Raw genomic sequence first — 14,290 nt, forward strand, 5'->3', positions numbered from 1 at the left:
TTATGTTCTTTTGTAGGTTGATGATCATGAGAAGTCACAAAATCAATTGAAAAAGCAAAAACAGAATTAAAAACAGAAAGAAAAACAGCACACCCTGGAGGAGAGCATGCTGGCGTTTAAACGCCAGTAAGGCTAGCTGTTGGGCGTTTAACACCCAGTCTGGCACCATTCTGGGCGTTTAACGCCAGAAAGGGGCACCAGACTGGCGTTAAACGCCAGAAAAGGGCAAGCATTCGGCGTTAAACGCCAGAAATGGGCACCAGCCCGGCGTTTAACGCCAGAATTGGCTCAAAACGCATTTTTGCATGCCATTTGGTGCAGGGATGACTTTTCCTTGACACCTCAAGATCTGTGGACCCCACAGGATCCCCACCTACCCCACCACTCTCTCTCTTCTTCACCCATTCACCAATCACCTCAACACCTCTTCCCCAAAAACCCTTCACCTATCAAATCCCATCTTTCTCTTCACCACTCACATCCATCCTTCATAAAACCCCACCTACCTCACCCTTCAAATTCAAACCACTTTCCCTCCCAAACCCACCCATACATGACCGAACCATGAGCCCCCCACTCCTATATAAACCCATCTTCACTCCTTCATTTTCACACAACCAAACCACAACTTCTCCCCCTTTTTGGCCGCACACAAAGCCATTCCCTTCTTCCTCATTTCTTCTTCTTCTACTCTCTTTTTTCTTCTTTTGCTCGAGGACGAGCAAACCTTTTAAGTTTGGTGTGGTAAAAGCATTGCTTTTTGTTTTTCCATAACCATTTATGGCATCCAAGGCCGGAGAAACCTCTAGAAAGAGGAAAGGGAAGGCAAAAGCCTCTACCTCCGAGTCATGGGAGATGGAGAGATTCATCTCAAGGGTGCATCAAGACCACTTCTATGAAGTTGTGGCCTTGAAGAAGGTGATCCCCGAGGTCCCTTTTTCACTCAAAAAGAGTGAATATCCGGAGATCCGACATGAGATCCGAAGAAGAGGTTGGGAAGTTCTTACCAACCCCATTCAACAAGTCAGAATCTTAATGGTTCAAGAATTCTATGCCAATGCATGGATCACCAAGAACCATGATCAAAGTGTGAACCCGGATCCAAAGAATTGGCTTACTATGGTTCGGGGGAAATACTTGGATTTTTGTCCGAAAAATGTAAGGTTGGCATTCAACTTGCCCATGATGCAAGGAGATGAACATCCTTACACTAGAAGGGTCAACTTTGATCAAAGGTTGGACCAAGTCCTCATTGACATTTGTGAAGAGGGCGCCCAATGGAAGAGAGATTCAAGAGGGAAGCCGGTTCAATTGAGAAGGCATGACCTCAAACCCGTGGCTAGAGGATGGTTAGAGTTTATCCAACGCTCAATCATTCCCACTAGCAACTGGTCTGAAGTTACTATAGACCGGGCTATCATGATTCATAGCATCATGATCGGAGAAGAAATAGAAGTTCATGAGGTTATAGCCCAAGAACTCTATAAGGTGGCGGACAAGTCCTCTACCTTGGCAAGATTAGCCTTTCCTCATCTCATTTGTCACCTCTGTTATTCAGTTGGAGTTGACATAGAGGGAGACATCCCCATTGATGAGGATAAGCCCATCACTAAGAAAAGGATGGAGCACACAAGAGATCCCACTCATCATGAAATTCCTGAGATTCCTCAAGGGATGCACTTTCCTCCACAAAACTATTGGGAGCAACTAAAAACCTCCCTAGGAGAATTGAGTTCCAACATGGGACAACTAAGGGTGGAGCACCAAGAACACTCTATTCTCCTCCATGAAATCAGAGAAGATCAAAGAATCATAAGAGAGGAGCAACAAAGACAAGGAAGAGACATTGAGGAGCTCAAGCACTCCATAAGATCTTCAAGAGGAAGAACAAGCCGCCATCACTAAGGTGGACCCGTTCTTTAATTTCCTTGTTCTTTATTTTCCTGTTTTTCGAATTTTAGTGCTTATATTTGTCTATGTTTGTGTCTTGTGATCATTAGTGTCTTAGTGTCTATGCCTTAAAGTTATGAATGCCCTATGAATCTATCACCTTTCTTAAATGAAAAATGTTCTTAATTGAAAAAGAAAAGAATTGCATGAATTTTGAATTTTATAACAGTTTAATTATTTTGATGTGGTGGCAATACTTTTGTTCTCTGAATGTATGCTTAAACAGTGCATATGTCTTTTGAATTTGTGGTTCATGAATATTGGCTCTTGAAATAATGATGAAAAAGGAGACATGTTACTGAGGATCTGAAAAATCATAAAAATGATTCTTGAAGCAAGAAAAAAGCAGTGAATACAAAAAAAAATTTCGAAAAAAAAAGAGAAAGAAAGAAAAAGAAAAAGAAAGAAAAAGAAAGAAATAAAGTTGTGATCCAAGGCAAAAGGAGTGTGCTTAAGAACCCTGGACACCTCTAATTGGGGACTCTAGCAAAGCTGAGTCACAATCTGAAAAGGTTCACCCAATTATGTGTCTGTGGCATGTATGTATCCGGTGGTAATACTGGAAGACAGAGTGCTTTGGGCCACGGCCAAGACTCAATAAGTAGCTGTGTTCAAGAATCATCATACATAACTAGGAGAATCAATGACACTATCTGGATTCTGAGTTCCTAAAGAAGCCAATCATTCTGAATTTCAAAGGATAGAGTGAGATGCCAAAACTGTTCAGAGGCAAAAAGCTAAAAGCCCCGCTCATCTAATTAATACTGATCTTCATAGATGTTTTTGGAATTCATTGCATATTCTCTTCTTTTTATCTTGTTTGATTTTCAGTTGCTTGAGGACAAGCAACAATTTAAGTTTGGTGTTGTGATGAGCGGATAATTTGTACGCTTTTTGGCATTGTTTTTAGTATGTTTTTAGTATGATCTAGTTAGTTTTTAGTATATTTTTATTAGTTTTTAGTTAAAATTCACTTTTCTGGACTTTACTATGAGTTTGTGTGTTTTTCTGTGATTTCAGATATTTTCTGGCTGAAATTGAGGGACCTGAGCAAAAATCTGATTCAGAGACTAAAAAGGACTGCAGATGCTGTTGGATTCTGACCTCCCTACACTCGAAGCGGATTTTCTGGAGCTACAGAAGCCCAATTGGCGCGCTCTCAACGGCGTTGGAAAGTAGACATCTTGGGCTTTCCAGAAATATATGATAGTCCATACTTTGCCCAAGATTTGATGGCCCAAACCGGCGTTCAAAGTCACCCTCAGAATTCCCAGCGTTAAACGCCGGAACTGGCACAAGAATGGGAGTTAAACGCCCAAACTGGTATAAAAGCTGGCGTTTAACTCCAAGAAGAGTCTCTACACGAAAATACTTCAATGCTCAGCCCAAGCACACACCAAGTGGGCCCGGAAGTGGATTTTTATGTCATTTACTCATCTCTGTACACCCTAGGCTACTAGTTCTCTATAAGTAGGACCTTTTACTATTGTATTTTTCATCTCTGGACATCTAGTTCTTAGATCATTGGGAGGCTGGCCATTCGGCCATGCCTAGACCTTGTTCTTATGTATTTTCAACGGTGGAGTTTCTACACACCATAGATCAAGGTGTGGAGCTCTGCTGTACCTCGAGTATTAATGCAATTACTATTGTTCTTCTATTCAATTCCGCTTGTTCTTGTTCTAAGATACCACTTGTTCTTCAACTTGATGAATGTGATGATCCGTGACACTCATCATCATTCTCACCTATGAACGTGTGCCTGACAACCACCTCCGTTCTACCTTAGATTGGGTGGATATCTCTTGGATTCCTGATACACGATGCATGGTTGATCGCCTGACAACCGAGTGCTCGCCTGACAACCGAGCCAGCCATTCCGTGAGATCAGAGTGTTCGTGGTATAGGCTAGAACTGATGGCGGCATTCAAGAGAATCCGGAAGGTCTAACCTTGTCTGTGGTATTCTGAGTAGGATTCAATGATTGAATGACTGTGACGAGCTTCAAACTCCTGAAGGCGGGGCGTTAGTGACAGACGCAAAAGAATCATTGGATTCTATTCCGGCCTGATTGAGAACCGACAGATGGATAGCCGTGCCGTGACAGGGTACGTTGAACATTTCCACTGAGAGAATGGGAGGTAGCCACTGACAACGGTGAAACCCTTGCATAAGCTTGCCATAGAAAGGAGTAAGAAGGTTTGGATGAAGACAGTAGGAAAGCAGAGAGACGAAAGGGACAAGCATCTTCATACGCTTATCTGAAATTCCTACCAATGAATTACATAAGTATCTCTATCTTTATCTTTATGTTTCATTCGTATATCATCATTCATATCCATTTGAGTCTGCCTGACTAAGATTGACAAGGTGACCATAGCTTGCTTCATACCAACAATCTCTGTGGGATCGACCCTTACTCGCATAAGGTTTATTACTTGGACGACCCAGTACACTTGCTGGTTAGTTGTGCGAAGTTGTAGTGATCACAATTTCGTCCACCACACTCCTTCCTAATTTATGTCCGGTAAAGTGTGTATCAACAACCAATTGTTGTAATTCTGATTTGCGCTTAAAGATACTCATCAATGTGAGGAAGACAGTGGCAAAACGAGTTGCACCTGGACGAACAATCTCCCTCCAATCAGTTTTTTGTCTTAGCTAGGACAAGAACACCATATGATTATATACAAATACGGTAATCTTTGAAGCACGTGTTGCAAGGCTAGAAATATGTGGCATGCTGCTTATATCTTTTAGAATAAGATTCAAGCAATGAGCAGCACAAGGTGACCAGTGAATATTTTCAAATTTCTTATTAATAAGCCTACCAGCAGCAACATAATTCGCAGCATTATCGGTTACTACATGAACAACATTATCAGGTCCAATCCATTCAATCACCTCTGAAAACAAGTCGCACAAGCTTGAAGCATTTTTGACCATACTTGAGGCATCTACAGATTTCACAAAGCACAACCCTTTCGAACAATAAACCAAAAAATTAATCAACGTTCTTTGCCTTTGATCTGTCCAACCATCAGCCATGAGAGTACATCCAGTTTCTTTCCAAGCAGACCTATAGCTCTCAACAACCATTTGACACTCCCTTTTGAGATTGGCTAATAAGTTAACCCTCAAAGAGTCATAAGAAGGACCTTTATAACCAGGCCCAAATCCAGCTACACCATCCAACATATCTTGAAAAAAAGGTGACATAACCGCATTGAAAGGAATCCTACAATCCAAAAGCCATCTAGCCACTCGCTTATCAACTTCATGAAGCGCCTCTTTGTTTTGAAACACGCTTTTCAGACTTGGTTGACTTCCCGGAGTTGTTCTTGGTGCAAACATAGGAGGAATAATGGTTTTTGCTTTCTTTTTTGGATCGCCTCCTGTAACAACCACCCCTTCTAGAAACAAAATTAAACTTCCTCAGTTAGGAGATAAGATTAGAATTTTGGATAGGAACCTAGTAACCACCCTTAGTTTGAAATTTAAAATATCCCAACCACCCCATCCCCAAACGTATATAAATAGGGGAGCACCCATAGGTAGAAAGTCACTCCTCTCAAACACTAATCCTCTCCCTTCTCTCTCTACAAAGAAATAATATTCTGTGGGCAAACATAAGAGGCAAGCTCGAAGAAGCGTTAGGAAAAAGAGTAGGGAGTTATGCCTTTCTTACTTATGTTGGCATGTAGTATGTTCTGTTTTATTTTCTTCTATCCATGCATGGCTATCATCTTTCATGTATTTTATGGCATGAATTATTCTTTGCTTATCTCTTATCTACACTGAGCATGATTATCTATTATGTTAATTATACCCTCTTGAATCCATTAATATGTATCCCATATCTTTTCTATGTGCATTTACATGACCTTTTAATTACCATTCATTCCTTTCATGTTGAGAGTACATGTCCCTTTAAAATGTTTTATTAAATTATTTAACATTCCCTAATTTTACTATGTGCCCTTACATGACCTTTGATACCGTTACATCATTATTATTCCTTTAATGTTGAGAGTACATGCTCCTTTTTGTGTCTTGTTCAAAGAACCCTATTTTATTATATGCAACTAAATGACCCCTTATATCATTATGTTATTATTGCTCTTTTATTTTAAAGATCAAAGGGTACATGCTTCTTATAATATCTAATCCAAGTATTTCAAATACCCACTTTCTTACAATATGCACTTAGATTATATTTTGTACATTATATCATTAATATCTTCTTAGGGTCAAGAGTACATGTTTCTTTATAATTGTTTTATTCAGCTAATTAATATCCCTCATTTTATTACATGAAATTATATTGGCTTTTTTACCATTAGATTAATATTTCCATGAGTTAAAAAGAGTACATGCTTTCTTAAATATTTTATTCAAACATCTAATACACCCTATTCTACTATGTGCATATCATTATGTCATTATTACTCCTTTAAAGTCAAGAATACATGTTTTCTTAAATATTTTATTCAAATATTTAATATTCTATTATGTGCATATCATTATTATTACTCCTTCAAAGTCAAGAGTACATGCTTTTCTTAAATATTTTATTCAAATATATAATATACTCTATTCTTATTATATGATCGTTGCACCATTATATTACTCCTTTAGGATCGAGAGTACATAATTTCTTTAATATTTTGTGCAATTATTTAAAATGTCCTATTTTCTGCACTTTGATATGACCTCTTTCAATCCATGCTACTAGATTACCAAGATCTTTTAATTAGAAAATCTATACACATGCTAGAGTCTCATGATTTTCATATATCCCTTTATTATCACAATTGTTCCTTTTCTTCCATGATCTCTTCTTGTATGATTTTTCTCTCGTGTATGTTTAAACAACCTAATTGTAAATTGAACTGAGGGAATGATCCTTCGGTAAGGGAAGGTGACCCCCAAAGACAAGATAATCGAAATGATCCTTCGGTAAGGGAAGGTGATCGAATCGAGATGATCCTTCGGTAAGGGAAGGTGATCGGCAAACCTTTGGGAACCTTCGGTAAGGGAAGGAAACTCCCATCAATGTTATATAATAAGATATCTTTGTTGATATAACTCTTTTCTTGTGTATGTCTAAATAACCTTGATTGTAAATTGAACTGAGGGAGTGATCTTTTGGTAAGGGAAGGTGACCCCCAAAGACAAGATATCGAGATGATCCCTCGGTAAGGGAGGGTGATCGATCGAGATGATCCTTCGGTAAGGGAAGGTGATCGCCATTACACTCGAGATAAGAACCTTCAGTAAGGGAAGGGGACTCTCATTTATACCGGTTTGAGCTCAATACCTTCCATAAAAGTTAAAAGTTAAGAAAGCATGAATGAAAGTTTGATGTTTATGTTTTTTTCTTTAGATTTAATAATGATTATGTTGATGTTACTTAAGATGTTATCCTTCTATTTCTTTCTTTTTGCACACATGTTTTACAAGAAAGATACATATTACATGCCATGTTATACGCTTGTTTTTTTAAATCCCGCACGTGGGCTGGAGATGGATATGGAGGTGTTGCATAGCACTCCTACTGAGACGCTAGGTTCTCACTCCTTTTCTTTTCCCATACTGTCTCCAGAGGAACATGGCACAGCAGATAGAGACGACGCAGTGCCCCCCGAGGGTAACTTCTGAGTATGACCCCTCGAAGCACGCGTGGGTAGTTGCGACCACTACTACCGTGCTCCAGACTATCTATTTAGGTCGAGAACCCGTGGAAGAAGGACCCCAACTGCCCATCGTAACCTTCCTAGATAGGAATGCTTCGACATCTGGAAAGCGGTCACCTAAGGTGGTACACCTCGAGTCCGACTCCGAGGCCGAGGGAGAGGAGTCCGACAACCCTGGCCAGAAGGAAGACACCATGGAGGAGGATCTAGAGGAGGAGTTGAACCCTTGCGGGAGTCCAAAGGTGGAATACGTGCCCTATTCCCCCACTTCGGCACCCCGTCGAGTTTTGATTCACCCCACGCAGCGGAACCGGGTCTTCACTGCGCGAAAGGGTGTTGGAGGGAGACCCCTGGTACCTCGATTCGTGAATAACTGAAGACTCCTGATCAAGGATAGGATAGGACACAAGTATGGGAGCCTCTTCGACGAGATTAGTTTAGGACGTAGTTAGTTTCTTTCCTATTTTAGTTTCCTATAAGTATTTTTATTTTGAAACGTACTCATAGTTAAGATGTCCTTTAAAAATTCCAACGTTTTAGTGCTACTCATTTTCCGCTCTACGCGCATTTCCTCCTGCCTTGCATAACGATTAAGTCATTCTTTTTCTTGGTCAAGTGTGGCACCTTATTTTAAAGACCTCCACGATAGTATGAAACTTGGGGTGTTACACCTCCAACAACCTCCTTAGTTGGTAACTGTCTCGGAGTTTGTTGTTCCTCTTGCGCTATTGCTTCATCAATTGCATCCTCACACTCATCGGTACCCTCTTCGTTGAAACTTACTTTCCTTTTACTAGTTTTACTTTTCTGAATCTCTTTCAATAAACCTTCCATTTGTTTTTCTACATCATATGGGACCTTAGAACACTTCTTAATGTCTCCATCTATCTTCGCCAAATGCTTTTTCATTTTATTAATTCCCCCGCCCCCAAAAGTACTCAGACAAAATAAGCATTGGTAATGCGATTTTTCATTTATATTTTGTAAAGCAACGTATCTCCAAGCAGGATCAGTTTTCCCCCGAACATTAGAAGTTTGTGACTGATTTTCATTACTAACGGAAGGAAGAGAACGTTCATTCGAAGTAGAATTATTTTCAGCATTATTATTCCTAGGTAGGTCTTGGTTGATACTTTCATCCATACCTAAATATTACCAGCAATCCAACCCAATAATCTCAACTCTCAAGTTCACAACAAATGAACAAACAACATCCAAAATCAGAGTATACAAATAACATCTTAGGTTCAAAAATCATCTCTCAAAATCAGAGTATACAAAATCAGAGTTCACAATGACAAAATCATGTCACAAAATTAGAGTTCACACAATCAGAGTATACAAATAACATCTCAGGTTACAAAATCATCTCTCAAAATCAAAATATACAAAATCAGAGTTCACAATGACAAAATCATGTCACAAAATCAGAGTTCACACAATCAGATTTCACAAAATCAGAATTCACAAAATCATGTCACAAAATCAGAGTTCACAGTTTCATCAGATTTCCCAGTTTCATCAGAGTTCACAGAGTTCACATATCAGTTCATAACAGTTTCAGAGACTCAGAGTTCAGCTTATCAAAATCAGTATCAGATTTTATCACAAAATCATGTTCATAACTAAATTAAAAATAACCTGGAAATCTATTGCTTTCTCTCAGAGCTCAAAGGACTTCAGGCTTCACCACTTCAACGCTTCAACCGAACTCTATTGCTTTCTCTCAGAGGCAGAGCTCGACGGAGGTGACTGGTCGAAGTGGCTGAGGGCGCGACGGAGCTGAGAGCGCGATGGAGCTGATGGCGCGACGGTGCTGACGGCGCGACGATGTTGATTGCGCGAGGTATCTGACGGCGCGATGGTGCTGACGGCGTGACAGTGCTGAAGGCGCGACGGAGCTGAGTGCGTTCAGGCGTTCTCTATGTCTCTCACAGTCTCACTCTCTTTGACCCTTGCTGAACTGTGGTGGGTGTTGGTCTGTGGGATGCTGGAGTGCTGGACGCAAGTACGAAGGGAAAAGGGATTTAGGGTTCCCAAAACGCAAAATGGTAGCGTTTTGCTGCACGGCTAAAAAACCGGCCGGGTCCCAGTTCGGTTCGACCGACCGATAACCGGCCGGTTTGTCAGTTCAACGCCAGTTTTCAAATTCCGTGGTTTTCCTTATTGTTCGAACCGCTTCAGCGTTCGGTTCACGGTTCGACCGGTTTGACCGGCCGGTTCGAACTGGTTTTCAGAACATTGCTGTTTTGTCTTTTCCTGACACAGAGATTTCTGAAAATCTCAATGGAACTGATCATGTTCATACTCAACCTGAGATCACCTCACAAAAGCCAAGAAAATGGAAGTTCTTGAAGAACTATCCACATGAATTTATCATTGAAGATCCCTCTTGAATAAAAGCAAAGGAGGAAGAACTAGTCCAATTTAAGATCTTGCTGAGATCGTGTGAATAGGAGCAGCATTTCAGAAATTTGTTGTTGTCTTAGAAAATCCATGTGTGGACAAGCAAGAAGCGAGCTACTGTTGCTCTATCAATTGCTGAGGCCGAATTCTTAACTTCCTCTTGTTCTCAATTGACTTGGTTTAAAATACATCTTACACATTACAAATTACAAGTCAATAGTATCCCTATGTTTTGAGATAACTTGAGTGCAATAAATCTTTTTTTAAAAAATCATGTTTTACACTCAAGAACTAAGCACATTAAAGAAGATTTCATTCCATAAAAGAACATGTGCTAAAGGGAACAATTTACTTTCAATTTGTGAAATTGAGAACTACTCTAGAGACTATTCATTGTTGAGTTTTTTTAATTAAATACGCTTAAAGATTTTTCTGGTTGTTTTTGTCTCTCAGGTTACAAGGAGACAAAACTAGGCAGATGATGACTCCCTCTAGGTTCCATGATGTTCAGACTATGTGTTGATAATTTTAAATGAATTTGGATCTGAACTAAATCTTTAGTGGTCAAATGTGTTTCTTTAGAACAACCACTAAACCTAAGAGAAAGTTGCTTTGTTTTATGAAGTGGGTCTCATTGCTTGTTTGGATCACATACACAAAAAGAAGAGTATTTGCATTCATCATTTTTCAAGTCAAATAAGTTTTAAATTCTTTTCAATTTTTATTATGACTTGTCATTTTAAAACTGCCCGTATTGTTCTTTTAAAATTCAAAATTCTTTTAATCTCGTTTTATTAAATTGGTTTGTGTTTTCAAAGGGTTTTTGAACATTTAAAACAGTTATTATGATAACTTGTCATCTTCTCCACTACTCCCATTTTTCCTTACTTATAGAATGTTTTTAACTTGCATTTTTGAGTATTTTGATGTCGATCTGAGTAATGAAACCCAAGACAGAATTTTATATCTTAAGGGTAGTGGTGTTGTAAAGAAATCTAAGAAAAAGGACACAAAGGCAGGCTAGGACACGATTTTGAAAGAAGAGGAAGATCCTCTTTCAACTGAGGATGAGGGATCTGATGTCTAGCCCAATTTGATGCAGCTAATTTCTTATAATCTATTTTTTTATGATACATTTTACAACTTCTGTTGACACTTACACTTATACCTGTTTTGCACTTGTGGATTACATATTGAACTGTTTTTGTGTGCAGGTTTACTATTCTCCATAACAACAGAGGGAGTAAGTATTGTGTGAAAATAAATTGAAACAGCTATAGTGAATCAGTTGAACTTATGATGCTTGAAACTGGCTGCAATTTTCTTGGTTTTACACTATTATTTCACGCAGCTATGAGTATGCATATTGGTCTGATTGTGAATATTGCTTATATTTATTATAGTTTTTGTTTTGTTTTGGTATCTGTTTTTTTTAAGACTGCTCCATGATGTTGCTACTGAAAAATTGTTTCTGAAACATTGGTTTATCATTATTTTTTGTCCTTGATAAACCATTATTTTATGATTTATATTGTGTTTAATTGAGTGGTTTTATCAAGTCTTTCACCCACTTATTCATATGATTAGCATGATATTACAAGTCCTTCCCAAAATTGTTCTATGATTGAAAACTTGCTTCCTAAAGGTCTTTTAATTGTATATTTTTATTCTCCTTTATACGATTTGATGCCGTGATCTGTGTGTTAAGTGTTTCAAGCTTCTTAGGGCAGGAATGACTTAGAGAATGGAGAGGAAGCTTGCAAAAATGGAAGGAACACAAGAAATTGAGGAGAAGACCAGCGAGAAGTGATGCGGGTGCATGACTTACACGTCCGCGCGAAATGGAGAAAATCACAGCGACGCAAACGCATGCCTGACGCGAGCGCGTGGATTGGAATCTGCACGAGTGACGCGAATGCGTGGACGACGTGCACACATGGCACGGAAAAACGCTGGATGACGCGAACGCGTGGACGATATAGTTGCGTGACGTGCGCAATTTGTAGAATTTACGAAAATCACTGGCGTGGATTCTGGGCCGCGTTTTAACCCAGTTTTCGGCCCAGAAATGCAGATTAGAGCTAGGAAACATGCAGAGACTAAAGACAATTTTTTCATTCCGCATAATTTTTAGTTTTTTGGATCTAGAGAGAGAATTCCACCTCTTCCTCTAGGTTTTTCTTTACACTCATAGTTTAGGATTTGAAGATTTGGCTTTGGTTATTAAGAAGAGTCTACCTCTGGAACTGGTCATTCTAATTTGTTTACTTGCTTTTCACTTACTCTTTCATATCCTTAATTTGTCCAGAGTTACAATTGGATTATTTTTAGAGTTTATTAATATGATGACTATTTTTATTTGTAATTGATCTCTTTGATTATTGTTTATCATGTCTCTTTTTATTCTTCTTTTTAATTTTATGAAGTCTACATTTATGATAATGGAGTAGTTTCCCAACTTGATTGGGAGTTGATTAAAAGGAGAACCTTGAGTTGGAATACTCAAGAGTCAAATTGTAACTGGGTTTATTGTTGGTTGAATCTCTAGTCACTAACGCTAATCCTTCCCAAGGGAGAGGATTAGGACTTGTGAATAGAAGTTGACTTCCAACTTACTTGACTTTCCTTCATTCAGTAAAGGATAACTAAGTGGAAATAACTACCAATTACCAATTGATCTTGAGAAAAATCCAACAAGGATAGAACTTCCAATTGATCTTCTCCCGGTCAAGATTTTTATTTGAATTACATAAATTCTCTGATTTAATTTCCTGTTTATCAAACTTAAAAACATTTTGGAAAATCTCTGATTAATAAAATAGCACATCTATCTACAACTCGTTGGGAGACGACCTGGGAATCATACTCCCAGTATTTTATTTCTAAAATTTCTGACAACTCTTTTCTAAATTGACAAGTGGATTTTTGCTAGTTAAGAGCTGTACTTGCAACGCTATTTTTCTTAATAATTCTTAATCTGCCAATTTCCACCACTGCCAGTCCTATTTTTGGATTTTAGTTGTGGATCTCTGTTGGGTGTCTGTAACTTAGCTTTTTCACTTTTACCTGCTCTACACTTTTTGTATATATGTTGAACTATTTCTTCATGCAGGTATCCCTCCTTAATGACAAAAGGAGAAGAAAGAAAAATGAATTGAAAGGCTGCTGTTTATTTTTATTGTGATCTATGATAATGATGTTTGAAGCTGCTTTTTATTATTTGAATATGAGTTTAAAAATATGCAGTTTGATCCAGTTGTGTATATTGTTTATAGCTTAGCATATGAGCTTGTGAATGAGTAGCATTTAATTAATATTTTGTTTAGCTTTGGTTCATGCATATTTTAAGGCTGCCTGTTGATTTTTGTAAATTGATAAGAGCCTTGCAAATTTTGACATGTGTCCCTCCTTGATGACAAAAGGGGGAGAAAAATGAAAGAAGGGCTGAATAGCTGAATTGAAACTGTTTCCTTGTTGCCCTATTTTGCTCTGCTTTGTGCTCTGTTTTGGCTCATTGTTTTGAGCACTTTGTATTAGAGAATTTCAACTTGAGCTCTAATTATATTTTGCAAAATTTTTTTGCTCAAGTATACATATATGTGCTGTCTAGATCAAGTTGTGAAAATAATGGCTCGGTCTTAAAGGTTCCATGTTTTGAAATCCTTATCTGTTTTGCAGGTTCCCCCATTGATGACAAAAGGGGGAAGAAAAGTTGAGAAAAATTAAAACACAGGGGCTAAAATCAATTTGATTAATGATTACCCTTGTGCATGTGTTCCAATCTTATTATTTTCATGTTTTATGATATATGCTCTGGTTTATGCTTTATCATGTTCTGATTTTGGCTGTAATATTTTGATTGAGCTCTGATATTTCTTTTTGATTTAATATTCTGATAATTGTTATAAAGAGTTGTTGTTATTTGAGAAAAGACTTCATAGATCATGAATTATTGTTTTGATTGGCAAAATTTTTTGGCAGGAAACTGTTTTAACAGGATTTATTATTTTGATTTAAAGAATGTTGAGTTTTGATTATATGGTGAAATGTACTCTAAAAGTACTCAAGCATGCTTTATTTTGATTTTTTTATTGAGCAGAAAATCATTTATATGATAACAAATCAGTTTTATTTATCACTTCACTTTTGCTCATAAATCAAGTTGTTCAACATAATTTAATATTCCAAAAGTTCAATACATTGTGGCTTTTAGCTTGGTTTAAAGATGTTACAGGTAA

This window comes from Arachis hypogaea, chromosome 2 (assembly GCF_003086295.3).
Source record: "Arachis hypogaea cultivar Tifrunner chromosome 2, arahy.Tifrunner.gnm2.J5K5, whole genome shotgun sequence".
Lineage (NCBI taxonomy): Eukaryota > Viridiplantae > Streptophyta > Magnoliopsida > Fabales > Fabaceae > Arachis > Arachis hypogaea.